At 37.1% G+C, this 13,603-nt stretch overlaps 1 long non-coding RNA gene across 2 annotated transcripts in view; it reads left to right on the forward strand.

Annotated features, from left to right (window-relative positions):
• The window catches only part of LOC119052753 (uncharacterized), a 30,091-nt gene that overhangs the window by 6,753 nt on the left and 9,735 nt on the right, over positions 1-13,603 (forward strand). For both annotated transcript variants that reach the window (XR_008391461.1, XR_008391462.1), the window contains exons 2-4: positions 9,083-9,136; positions 9,384-9,421; positions 12,902-13,040. This is a non-coding gene — a long non-coding RNA (uncharacterized LOC119052753). The remainder of the gene's footprint in view (positions 1-9,082; positions 9,137-9,383; positions 9,422-12,901; positions 13,041-13,603) is intronic.

Below are 13,603 nucleotides of genomic sequence, written 5' to 3' on the forward strand. Positions count from 1 at the left end.
GAATGGTACAGATTATGTACAATTCATCAATCTGTACAGAATTGTACAGATTACAGGAAAGTTCCTTAAGCATTCATTTTAATGCTCAAAGTAAACACTTTATTTATTTCACAGGTGGTTTAAAGCAATACAATGAGATGATATTGCTCAGCTGTAAAAATTAAATCTGAATATCTGGAACACTGAGCCACTAAGCTCTGGTTGTTATGACAACTACTTTTGTACAGTTTGTGAGTAATGATGATAGACTCCGAAACATCACATTGTTAGAAGGAATCTTTATTAAGACAAAACTCTGGACCTCAGTGCCCTGGGGTCAAATAAGTCATCAATTTGCAAAAGTGGCAAACTTCCCAAGTGATAAACATGTTATGAGAACTTAAAAAGGCTAAAATTTATCTGGTAAAATGTAATTTATGGAAACAAAAATGATTATGAAAAAGGAATGGAAGCAAGAATTGGTGGATTTAGAAATAATTTCCTGTAACATCCATTACATTTTTCATTTAAGGTCTATAGCCATATAAATATATACATATACATATATATATGATATATTTTTAAGTTGCCCTCAAGGATAATTTAGGTAGATACTTTTTTTTAACTTCTCAGTCAGCCCTGGGTGGTGTGGCTCAGTGGACTGAGCATCCGCCTTCTGAACCTTTCAATCTTTGTGTGAGTGTGCACACACATACATATCACAATCATTTCAAATAGAGTGAATAAGAAAAGAAATGGGTTTTGATTTTATGAGTACATTGAAGGCCTCCCAGAGAAGGAAGACTAAGACTTGAAATTTAATGAAAAATTGTAATTACACTTGAGACAGACGAGTGGGCCACTTTAGACTGTGTTTCTGGAGGCATCTGCGTAGCTCTGAGGACTGCATGGGTGCAGAGCCTAGAATCGGGTTTAAACATCCAGGACACTGAGTCCGAGATGAGTCATAGAATGACAATATATTGATGTATATATAATAATCTGTACATGCCTTCTCAAGAGGAAAATTTACTGGAGAGGTTAAATTAATATTTTATTGTTTTAGAGAAAATAAAAATTAAAAGCATGGGAGAATTGTAATGTTAAACTGTAAAGTATAGCATACATGGTTTTAATATTCAAAAGCAACTAATGTTTATTGAGAAATTAAGTGCTGAATTTTGGGACTCTCATGCATTATCTATAATGTATGTTTTACTACAGTGCAAGGAGGTATTCATAATTCATTATTTTCCTAGATGTCATGCAGTTAACTAAGCCGTTAATGGGTTAACTGAGGTGGAAACATTATTTAGTTCTCAGTATGTTTTGTTATCTCTTAGTGCTGTTGCTGATCCTCCTTTACTCACTTGATCTTAAATCTGACTGTTTCTCCTGATTTTGTGTGTGTGTGTGTGTGTGTGTGTGTGTGTGTGTTGTTATTGTTTCTACAGAGGCTGAATCTCTTCAGGATATTCGGTTAACAGTCAGTACTGCAAAGGATTAGCCAAAATGCATCTAATAAAACTGTATGAGTGGGAGGCTGAGGGCCCTAGGTCTGAAAGCAAGAAAACATAGTAACGAAGCTAAAAATATATCTCATTGTAATCTTTTTGAAACAATTGTTACATGCTGTCTTTTTATGTTTCTTTCTTATACTTGAGAATACCAGGAGAACTGGTGACATTTCATAAATAGGAAAGTTTAGAACTATTTAGGCAAGAATATATAGTAGCACTATTAAACTATTGATACAATCTTAAAACAACACTATGGCATAGGTAATTATTTATCTAAGAAATACTAATGCCCTGTTCTAAGGAGTTGATATACATCAGTGAACAAAACAGAGCAAAATTCCTGCCTTTGTTAAATTTATATCCTACAGGGTTATAGAGAGATAATTTTAAAAGGAACGTAATAAACAAATTGCATAGTATCTTTCTTAAAAGTTGTACTGCTGTGAGGAAAGGATGGAACTGAGAAAGAGGGAGAGGCAGAAGTGGTCATCTTGAATAGGGTCATCAGTGCAGGCCTCATTGAGAAGTTAGTGTTTAAGTAAAAGTTTGAGATACCCGGGGGAAGCATGGTCCTCAGGCAGGAGTTTGCCTCCTGGGTTTGGGGAATAGCCAAACCATCAGAGCGGCTGGAGCACAGCAGTGAGAGACCCTAACCTGGACAGGTCACTGGGGGGCTGGAGCGCATAGAGCTCTCCCAGCCTCTTGAAGTACCTCGGCTTTTACTCTGAATGAGAAAGGGAGTCTCTGGAGGATTTAGAGGATAATTGTAACACAATCTGCCATATTTTCAAAGGTTTGCTGTGGCTTCCACATTGAGAACAGACCACAGGACACAAGATTGGAAGCAGGAGGCAAAGGAGCTGCACATTGCAATGTGTGGACAGGGACAGCGGGGACTTAGAGCAGCATGGGCATACTTTGAAGGTAGAGCCAGTAGGATTTGCTGACAAGGATTTCCAAGCAAATGAGCTGTCAAGGAGTGAGAGAAAGAAAGACCATGCTTCTTCACATATTAACAAATCTATAGTTTAAAGAGTACCCAAGTGTGTCCTAGGACATACAAGGTCTGTCCAGAAAGTATCCAGCCACGTCTTGTGAAAAATAGACATTTATTGAAAAAAATACAACATGCAAGCAACATTGTCCATAAGGACAATGACACCTCCATCCCCTTCAAAGTAGGCACCTCGGGACCTCACACAGTTCTCCCAATCACCATAAGCTGCCATGTCATATCTTCCTGAATCTCAGAGATGGTCTGATACGCCATCTCTTTCAAAGGTAATTTTAGTTTTGGGAAAAGCCAGAAGTTACAAGGTGCCAAATCTGGGCTGTAAGGGAGCTGAGTCACCTGGATGATTTGATATTTTGCCAGAAAACTCTGCAGGAGACATAATACCTAAGTGGTTGTGTTGTTGTGACGAAGCTGCCAATCATCAGTTGCCCATAGCTGCAGCCTTCTGATTCATCAAAATAGTTTCGACTGAGGAATATTCAAGCTTAACTCAAAATTTAATGCAAATTTGTTGATCTACTCACGCAGTCATTTTGAATGTGATGGGCACACAGTACACATGCTCACTCCATAGCATCTACCACCACCACTAATGAGTACAGTGAAGTCGTCATTGTTCACACACATGCATTCCAGTCCACTCTCCTTGGCTGCCAGGTTACATCATCATTCAGACTGTTCTCATTATATTGACAACAGTTGGACTTTTTCTGGACAGACCTTATATACTATCAAATGATAGATGAATATTTAAATTGAGGTCTACGCACGCCACAGAAGCTCTTAATCACTGTGACATTGGGTGGGGAAGGAGGCAGAGGGGTGCTGTAGCATCGCTCAACCACTGAACATCAAAAGAATACTTCTTCCGTAAATAATTTCTCATTTTTTGCCTCTACACTCCCTAACTCTCATCCATTTCTCTGTTTTTGTCTTCTGTTTAAGCTTGCCTCCTACTCAGTTTTCAACATATCACTTAGCATTTGGATCTTTATCAAGGCTATGATACTCATATTCTGAGCCAAACCCATCCTGATAACATAATTATGAGCACGATTGTTACGCCAGTGAAAGAGACTCTGTCAAAAGACAAGGAAACAGAAACCTTCTTATTTACTTTTCAATTTTTGATATGGAAATTAGTATGTGCTTATTATCATCCACAAGCATATTATTTACACATCAATTAAACTCACATTGCCTACAAATACTTTAATTACACACTACTAAGAGCTGGAAAATTATATGTGGCACACTTCGGATAGTCATTCCCCGATGTCACACTAAATTACAGGTGAGGAAAAAACAAGTATCTTCTGAAATGCCATAATAATATGAACAATTATTATAAAAATACAGTTCCTGTTTATTTACCTCAATTTTTGAGGATATAGATTTCACAAGAGAAATACATTATTTTTGTCATTTCCATCAGCAAGTCCAATTTCAAGGTGCAATGTTAAGGCGTTAAAAGTGACCCTGTGACTCTGTGCTGATGAACTAAATTCAAGAAGAAAAGACAAAAGCCATGGATAGAAATTCACGTTATTTTATTTTCCGTTCTGCCAGGCTTCATGTTTCTAGCAGGAGGAATCTTTGGCACACTGAGCACAAAAGATTTGCATTCATAAAACTGTTTTCTCAAGAGAATCTCAGACTCCCCCTTTAAAGCTGGATTAGGATTTACATTTTTAAAGATTTTACAGCTGATATTTCAACCTCCATTCAATTTCACTTAATAAAGTAATAGCATAACCTCAGTTTAAACCTTACTTTACTTTTACAAAACCTTACTTTAGTCTTTTAAGGGAAAAATTTAAAATTTCTCTTGGTCTTTTAGATATCAAGTCCGATTTACAGTCACTCTGAATGACAACTGCTAGAGGTCATCACTAGAGGAGACTGCAGTGACGGTGACAGTAGAAGCCAAGCCTGGGGACATGTCTGTCCCTCTAGGGCATACCCTGCGAGGTCCAGGTGGTCAGTTACTTTAAGTTACGTTGCTATGATTGTGTCAGACTTCAAGGGGTCAGAATCCACAGCCTCTTCTAGAGACTATGTCATTTTTTTAAAATTTATTCCAAGGAAATTTCTTTTCCTCACTACAGGCTCACTACTGCTTTGAGCCCTCCTCACACTAGAATGTATTGGGCATGTGTTAGAAAATGTAGACACCTTTGGATAACAAGGCCTCCAAAACTGTTGTGACGGATTTGAATGAATACAAAGTCAAACCCTTGGCCAAGTGCTCTCAGTCCCCAAAAACATATATGCAGGCTACCTTTTCAGTTTTCTGTTTCATTTTCATTTAAGTAGACTCTCCTTTGTCAAATTCTTCTGACTTCTACCTCTTTTACTGTTCAGGCAAGGCTAGACCATAGTAATTGGGGACAAATACAGCTAGCCTCCCTGAATTTCTCAATGCTCCTGCTCTAGCCTCCTGAGCCACAGAAACTTAAATGCTATAAAGTTAGGGAGTGTTTGTTTTCTATTCTCTTAGAATGTAAAAGCATCTTCACATATAAAAATTAGTTCTGTAGTCATTTGCCAAATTAATTTCTCAGATTTGTTTTGTGTTTCAAGACCACCTGGTTAGAGCCTTCACCAGGTCACTAGGTTAAGCCCCAATGTACCTGGAAGATTGGAGGGCTACCTCAGTAGGGGTTTACATGTCAAAATGGGAAGGAGCTCTCGAAGTTAGAGACCTCTCTAGGTAGTTGGGTCTTAAAAGTTGAGATTTACAGTTGTACGGCTCCTGGAGAGATTTTATTTACAAAAGGGGGAAAAGACAGGTGTCTTTCTTTCTCTTCCTTCCTTCCTTCCTTCCTTCCTTCCTTCCTTCCTTCCTTCCTTCCTTCCTTCTTTCTTTTCTTTTCTTTTCTTTTCTTTTCTTTTCTTTTCTTTTCTTTTCTTTTCTTTTCTTTTCTTTTCTTTTCTTTTCTTTCTTTCTTTCTTTCTTTCTTTCTTTCTTTCTTTCTTTCTTTCTTCTTTGGATTTTACTTATTTCTTTTTAGAGAAGGGAAGGGAGAGAGAAAGAGGAGATAAACATCAATGTGTGGTTACCTCTCACATGCTCTCTACTGGGGACTTGGCCCACAACCCAGGCATGTGCCCTGATTGGTAATCAAACCAGCAACCCTTTGGTTCACAAGCCGGCACTCCATCCACTGAGCCACACCAGCCAGGGCTGATTTGTAATTATTTAACATTTTCTCAGACCACATTAGAAGTGACACCATAAAATACATTTTCTCTATAGTGAGAATCAAAGGTTCAAAATTGTCATTTGAGAATACAACATACACAATTGAAAGGAAAGCTCAATTCTCACTCATACTGGGTGTTTGTAGCATGCTTGTTTGTGCAGTCAGTTCTTATTATTCATAGGCATTATGTTCTATGATGTTGCCACAAAGACAGAATTAGTGAATATTGACTTTTTCCTCCTATGAGGAAGATAGGGTTAGGTTCCTGCAAGGCCCTATTAATGCCTTTTTGTTAACTGATTAATATATAACTCTGTTTTGTGTGTATTTCTATTTAAAGATATATAATTTAATATATATTATTGATTCATTAACACTAAATTCATGTCCAACAGGTCTACAACTCATGCCTAAACAAGTATTACCCAATGTATTTTCTTCCATAAGGTCCAGCTCAGCGTTCCTGCACTCACGAACACCAGACAGCCCTTTGGCATTAAGCTTGGAGCTATCTCAAACAAAATCGCCGCTGCCACCACCACCCACAAAAAACACAAAAATGCCAATAGCATGGCACTAAACAGATGCCCCAGAGGACATGTGTACAGTATAAAATTTGAAACAAGAAGATGGAGTGTCACCTTGTCCCTCGGCTGGGAATGTGCACATCCTGAAATTCAATTTTTTGCCACTTTACTCATGTCCATAAAAGACTGTGGAAATGCTATAAGTACTAATTTGAGGGGTCACATACTTTTTTGTGAATAGGCAGATTTTTCAATACATAATTTACAAATAAAGAAAACTGGTGTATTTGCAAAGACACCAAAAATGAAATATGTATTTCATGCTGCCAGACACAGGCAGCCATGCTTTGCTGCCCTTTCACTGGATTTAAGGAGAAACTGGATGACTTTGTGAGACAGTCTGTGGAGTGAATCAAAACATGGGAGAAGGCTGGGAACTAGGTAATTTTTAAAGCTCCTATAAACACTGAGATTTTATGACTTGTTTTGTTAAGATTATACACCAGAATGTAAAACCAAAAAGATGACTTTGTCCTCAGATTTTTTGAAAACTATTTTTTATAATAATTAGCTGAGGTTGTGTCATATAATTTTACCTTATTTTTATGCAATAAATACCATCTTCTGGCAGTGTTCTTGCTGTTCTGACCTCAAAAAATGATCTAGGGTAATGGGCAAACTTACACACACACACACACACACACACACACACACACACACACACACACACAAACCTACAGGTTATACACCAAAACACTTAGGTGAGGTTTACATTCACATAATTCAATGAGTATGCTGTTTCCAATAAGTTGCCTTTAGAGAACTGACCTAAGGGTCTTTTAGAATGTTGATGCTGTGGTCCAAAAACTTCTCTTTGTTCTCTTTAGAACATGTTTGGATTATTTCAAAATTTCTAAATCACAAAGAAAATCAGTCTATCTTCTGTTACCTGTCTTTGAACTCAAATGGTGCTGTCCAGTTTTCTTTCTTATTAGAGTCATATAATGCTTAACTTTTTATGAGTTCCTACTTTAAAATTGGAACGTGCTGTTTATGTTGAAGACTTGTCTTGCACACAAACTATTAAAATACAGTTTGAGTGTGTACATACGCAATGTGTTCAGTGAGGACCAGCGCTGTCTTTGTGCCTACAACTTCCTCTCACCACCTTGAATACTGCTTACTGCAGTGAGGCATCCGATAGGTATCTGTTGAACCAAAAAAAAATTAGGGAACATAAGAGCTCAAGATATAAATGGGAAGGGTACAATTAAATATGGAAAACTGTCATGTGAGCCCATATCTCTTATCTTATTATCTTACACGTCGTTGTACAGGAAAAGATCTGAGTGAGGGTCCGTCGGACTTTCATTGGTTCAGCAGAGCATATTGAGGTTGAACTCATCAGTATGTCAGCCATGCTACCTTCTTACAATATGATATTGAACCTCCTCTATTAAGTAGTGACATCTATGTTCCTTTTCCCTTGAACCTCAGAAGAAATTTTTAGCTGACCCTATCACCAAAGGTGATAAAAGGCAAGGCCATAAAAGCTGAAGCAGATTCTGTATGGCTCCCTCCTTCTCTGAACACACACCTTGGGAGTCCTGAGTGAGTGTGTAAGAGATCTGCCTGCCCTGAAGCAGCCATGCTGAAGGGATCATGTGGACAGAATATACAGACAGATGCCTAGGAGCCTAGCTGTTTCTGTACCCACCTGTTGGAGTCTCCCAGATCAGATGCATGGTATGCACTTACAGAAACCTGGGAGATGACCAAGCCACAGCCATCTGACTGCAACTTTAGGAGACACTTTGACTCAGAACCACACAGCCTCTCCTCTTCTGAAATCCTCACCCGCAGAAATTGTGAGATAAATGAGTATTATTATTTTAAGCCATTAAATTTGGGGATAGCCACTGTAACTGAAATGGCTTAGGTGGGCAAAGGAACAGTTCAACTGTCAAAACTCTAAAAGCTGAGCATCAAATGAGATCTTGTAGATTTTACTGATGGAAAGATTTAATCCCTTACTATTATTGATTCTCTGAAAATTCAGAGTTTTAAATTTTATTTTCAAATGATGTTTTACAATCTGAGTATGTAAGTTGTCTACGTTTTTATGTGCTGGTGTGTGTGTAAACCTGGGGTAAATTTCAAATAAGTATATTTTTAAGTATGTAAATGTTGGGAATGTACATAATGGATATACACAAAGTTATAATAAAACATTTCTTGCCTTGGTTGAAATCAGATTTGTCTCTTTAATTTATCAAATATTTCCAAAAAATCCACTTTTCTGTTTTTGTAGTAGAATGCACTTTGATGGGAGAATTGGTTCTTCTGATTTAAGAAAGTAGTTCAAGTTAATGGCTATTTCTCTTTTGTATCAAATGGATACATTTTGTGTTTTACCCAAGGTTTTTCAGCCTACATACTTGATCAACAATCTTTTTTTTTTTTGGTAAAGCTGTTTTCCTGATGGGTTATTATCTGAGAGTCAGATGGTAGAGATTTAATTTGATACCGTTTCTTTAAAAATAATTTCTTTTTAAACTAAAAGAAACTACTGCTTTTGCTTCTTTTGTTTGTTATATCAAGCTATGCCTCTTAAAACTATATTTCACAAAGAAAGTGCTAACTCATTTTCTTTGACCCTGAAAATAAAAAGGGGGTGGGAGGAAGACAAAGGGACAAAAGACTGAGAGTTTCCTGGAACAAATGTTTGCTGTCAAGCAGGGAACCCACGCAGCACTGCATCTGCACTCTGAGTTTCAGAGGAAGAGACATGATGAATAGCTCTGTTAAAGCCAAACTGTCCCTTTCTCCTTTTAGGAAAACCGCATCTTCAAGAATTTCAGACTAGCTGCCAATGTCTGGATCCGTCAAGTAAGTAAATGCTGGGTTGATGGGAAGGTGGCTTCTGCTTCAAAGATATAGTGTCCACCCAAGGATGGTGGTGTCCAGCTGCCTCAACTGCACAGTGAGGTGTCCAGTTCAGGATTATGACTCAGTCAGAGCCTCTCCAGGTCTGCAAGTGAGGTGCCAGGTAACAGTGGATCAGCTGTGTTAGATGTTGGTTACTTTGGTGTGAAAGAATATGTGGTTCAACATATCTTCCTGTTACTGTTCACAGGAGGACCATCCTTGGACCTGATCTTGCAGCTGCTGTTGGTAAAGCCTTTTGTCATCACCATATGCACTAGCTGCTCTCTCTGTTCTAGAGTGTTGAATCCTATTAGTACATCAATAATAACATATATTAGTCACCAAACAGGTAAAAAGTTGGAAATTGTCAAAGCTGGATCTGATGATATAAAAGCTAAGAGGAGAAGTAAATCAAAGGAGAATTTAACTAAAAAAGATAAAAAAAAACATTCAAGTGAGTGCCTTTGTGAAGAGAAGAAGAAATTGTTTCATTAAATCCTTGCCCTCCACCAGGAAACTGCCTCAGCTTCCTCTCCAAACTAGACATTAGTCTGATTGACAGACTCACTCTGATCAAGCTTTTCTTTTGGAGGAAAACATAATTTAGTTCTTAGCTCCTGAGTTCCAAAGCTTATCTTCTGGGTATTTAAGAGCAATTTAAGGGATTCTTCAAAGACATGTTTTTATTCTAAGAGCAATTTTCCTGTTACTTGCTGGCAGCAACATCTATATAGATTCAACTCTCAGTTTTCATTTCTAAAATGACATTTTTAGAGTTCTTTCCTTGGTATAATCTCTCTAAAACTCTTCTAATCTATTTTTTTAAGGCATGTTTTCAAAATAACTAATGTTCAGTGGTAATCTTAATTATGTGTTACCTTTAGGTAATTTCAGGAACAGTTTATACCTTTTTACTATGTAGAGAGATGCAGAAGGACCTGAAAGAATAAATACAGAAAAAAATTCAAAAACTAAATCAATTAAGAACTGAAAAAATAAGAGTTATGTAAAAGAAGATTTAGAAAACATATTCAAAAGGTCGAAGGAGACATAGGATTCAGAATTGGTGGTCGATAATGAGGGGCAGTAATGTTTCTTACCTCCATGTCCCCACTTTTCTTCTGCTTAGATATGAAGGGGTTTTGGTGATAAGGATTAAAACTAGAGTTCAATTAAGAGATCAAAGCAGACTCAGAAAAACAGTTTAGGTAGCTAAACAAACAGAATGAAAGACCAGTAGTGTACAGAATTATGTGGCACATTTCTCAAAATTAGAATTGATTATTCTAAAATAAGAAACATTTGAAAAATTAAAAATACAGCATATACAAATTAAATCTATGTATCTTATTATGTGAACTTCCTGATTCTATCCTTTGGCCTACCCTTTTTTGTTTGAGACACACATTATTGATTGATTGATTGATTGATTAATAAGAACTTTTTTCTATTAAAGAAATAAGACTTTTGTCTTTCCTATTGTTTACATAAAGCAGACTTGTGTTTATCTAAAAATTCCAATGAAAAAGAAGAAATAAAAATGAAACACGACATTCTATTATAAAAGAGAAAGAACTTATTGTTAACAACAAAAGCTTATGTTTCTACTTTCTACGATTTTTTTTTCTGTTAAGAATAAACTTTAAATGAAGCTTTTCCTGCACCTCTGTTAGGCTTGGAATTAAAACAATTAATTAAATAGTTTTAAAATAAAAGGAAACTTTGCTCTTAATTGGAAATCAATCGGCTCTGGATAGTTCAGAAAATAAATGGTAATGGGACACAATCGGAGTAAATTTAGATGATAAAACTTGTGTCTTCCTTTTCAGTCTGACAAAGAACAACATTGGGGGACATGCCTGGAAAATACTTCATGGTTAGAAAGTATAGTAACAAAGCCTTAAATTAAGCTACAACTAACACTATGTATTTTCAGTACCCCATTTCATGGCTTCTCTCCCCATCTGTAGCACTTCATTAAATCAGCACAAAGAACTTCAAAATGCCATGGCAAGTAATTTAATAAGAATTACTCAATGTACCTGATCCAATTTTCGGCAGCTAGATAATAAAAAGGTGAATGTGAGAGCACTTGAGATTTTATCCAGGCTCATGGTTTTAAGTGCCATCTATAAGCTGAGGTCTCCTGAATCTCAATTTGCAACCTTGATGTTTATGCTAAAATCAAGCCACTTGTCCAGCTGAATTGTTTTAAATTACCAACAGTCAAGTCCATACATTATAAGCTAAATCTATAGATAAGACTATGTATTTGATCAAATGGATAACTAGGCATTTTTAGCCCTCTTTTATCCTTCACACTCCATCTCCAATCTATTGAGTCATGTTTTTTCTCTCCTAAATCTATTTTTAAGTCTGATTGTTTCTCACCATTGCCTTGTGGCTGAAGCCCTTTTCCATATCACCGCCCTAGCCCTTCTGCCTTTCCTGCTTCTGTCCTTGCTTCCCTATAGTCTGTTCCCCATAGCACCATGGGCAGCTGTCTTAAATCAGATCATTTCACTTGTTAGCATCAAACGCATCATGGCTTCCCTTTATCGATGGACTGAAACTAAAACCCAAACTCTTCACGATAGACTCAGCTTCCTAATGTCATTTCTCATCACTCTCCCAGCACTTACAATGGCTTTTTTCCTGCCTTTAGGCTTTTGCATTTTCCATTCTCTCTGTGTAGCTCACTCTCCCCTCCATTTTCATGTCTAGTTTCAGCTTAGATGTCATTCCTCACTCCTAGTCACTCTTTTAGCTTTATTTTCTACGTAGCACTTATCATTATCTGAAATTATACTTCTAATAAAGTTTACTATCTATTTCTCCCTAACAGAAAGAAAGCAGGAAGGGCTAATAATGATTGTGCTAGTTCGCCTTCCTTGTTCTGCATGAGAAGAAATTGAGGCCCATAGAAGTTAAAAGTTGGTGGGAATCCAGACTGGTACAACCACTATGGAAAACAGTATGGAATTTTCTCAGAAAAATAAAAATCGACCTGCCTTTTGACAGGTGCTAAGACCTGTCCTAAGAACCATAAAACACCAATCCAAAAGAACCTATGCACCTCAATGTTCATAGCAGCACAATTTACAATAGCCAAGAGCTGAAAGCAACCTAGGTGCCTGTCAGTAAATGAATGGATCAAAAAAATATGGTACATATACACAATGGAATTCTATGCAGCAGAAAGAAAGAAGGAGCTCCTACCCTTTGCAACAGCTTGGGTGGAACTAGAAAGCATTATGCTGAGTGAAATAAGTCAGGCATTACAAGACAAATACCATAGGGTCTCACCTTTAATAGAAAACTAAACAACAAAACAAACAAGCAAGCAAAATAAAAATAATAACACTGAAATAGAGAACAGGGTGACGGTGACTAGAGGGGAGAGGGGAGGGAATTTCAGGGGAAAAGGGGAAGGATTTACAGGAACTAGTATAAAGGACACAGACAACAACTAAGGGGGTGTAAATGGGAGGGAGGTGGGGAGCACTGAGGGGTGGGCTGAGGAGTAAAAGACAGAAAACTGTACTTGAAAAATAATTAAATTAAAAAAAAAAAGGTTTGCCAATGTACATTCAACTATTTAGGGGTGAAGCCAAAAAGGAAACAGAATATTTTTGAGACAAGAGTAGAGTAGAATTGTTCCTGCTTTATTCTTCTATGTTATATTCATTAATGTTTATTTAACCCAATTATCCCTTCTTTTCCAAGATATCCATAGGGGCAGAGAGAGCTCTACTTTGCACCACAGACCTGCAGTTTTACCTACCACAGCTCCGTAGTAGGCGGATGTCATTTTCCAGTACATCAGGAGTTTCGTAGAAACTATCCAGTCCTGCAGCCATCACAGGTAACTGAGATGCTTTATCCAATAACTTTTCTTCACTTAGTGACAGTGTACAACTGTAGAGATTTTCAATTTTTTATGGTTTTCTACTACCCCAACTTCATAGCATGGAATCAGGAATGGCAAAGAGCTCTGAAATTGAAATTTTTATAGTTTAAAGTATTTAGTAAGTCTGTAACTTGAATTAAAAAAGACAGTAATATGTGTTATCTCTTAAACTCTTCTATTAAAAATACTGTTAGTTCAATTTCTGTTTTCCAAAATCTAAAATGCCTAAAGTACTCATTTGCTTTATGAAACACAGTAGACAGAATGCAGATCAGTCTTATCTGAAAGGTCGGGCAGCATCCTTGGACTGTTGTCATGAACCAGACACCTCACATGCAGCAGGATAACGCAAAGACAAAGAAATTGTGGACAGGAAATGTCAGAGATGTGGGTTTCTGCACACTTACCCCCCAGAAGTTGTTTATAAAAATTTAGATGCTGAAATTTGTTGTGATTTTCATTGTTTCTTGTTAGAGTATTAAAAAACAGTTGTGGGTATTTAAGCCTTTGACAAGCTG

The sequence above is a fragment of the Artibeus jamaicensis genome, unplaced genomic scaffold (assembly GCF_021234435.1).
Source record: "Artibeus jamaicensis isolate MK-2021 breed Jamaican fruit bat unplaced genomic scaffold, CSHL_Jam_final contig_373, whole genome shotgun sequence".
Lineage (NCBI taxonomy): Eukaryota > Metazoa > Chordata > Mammalia > Chiroptera > Phyllostomidae > Artibeus > Artibeus jamaicensis.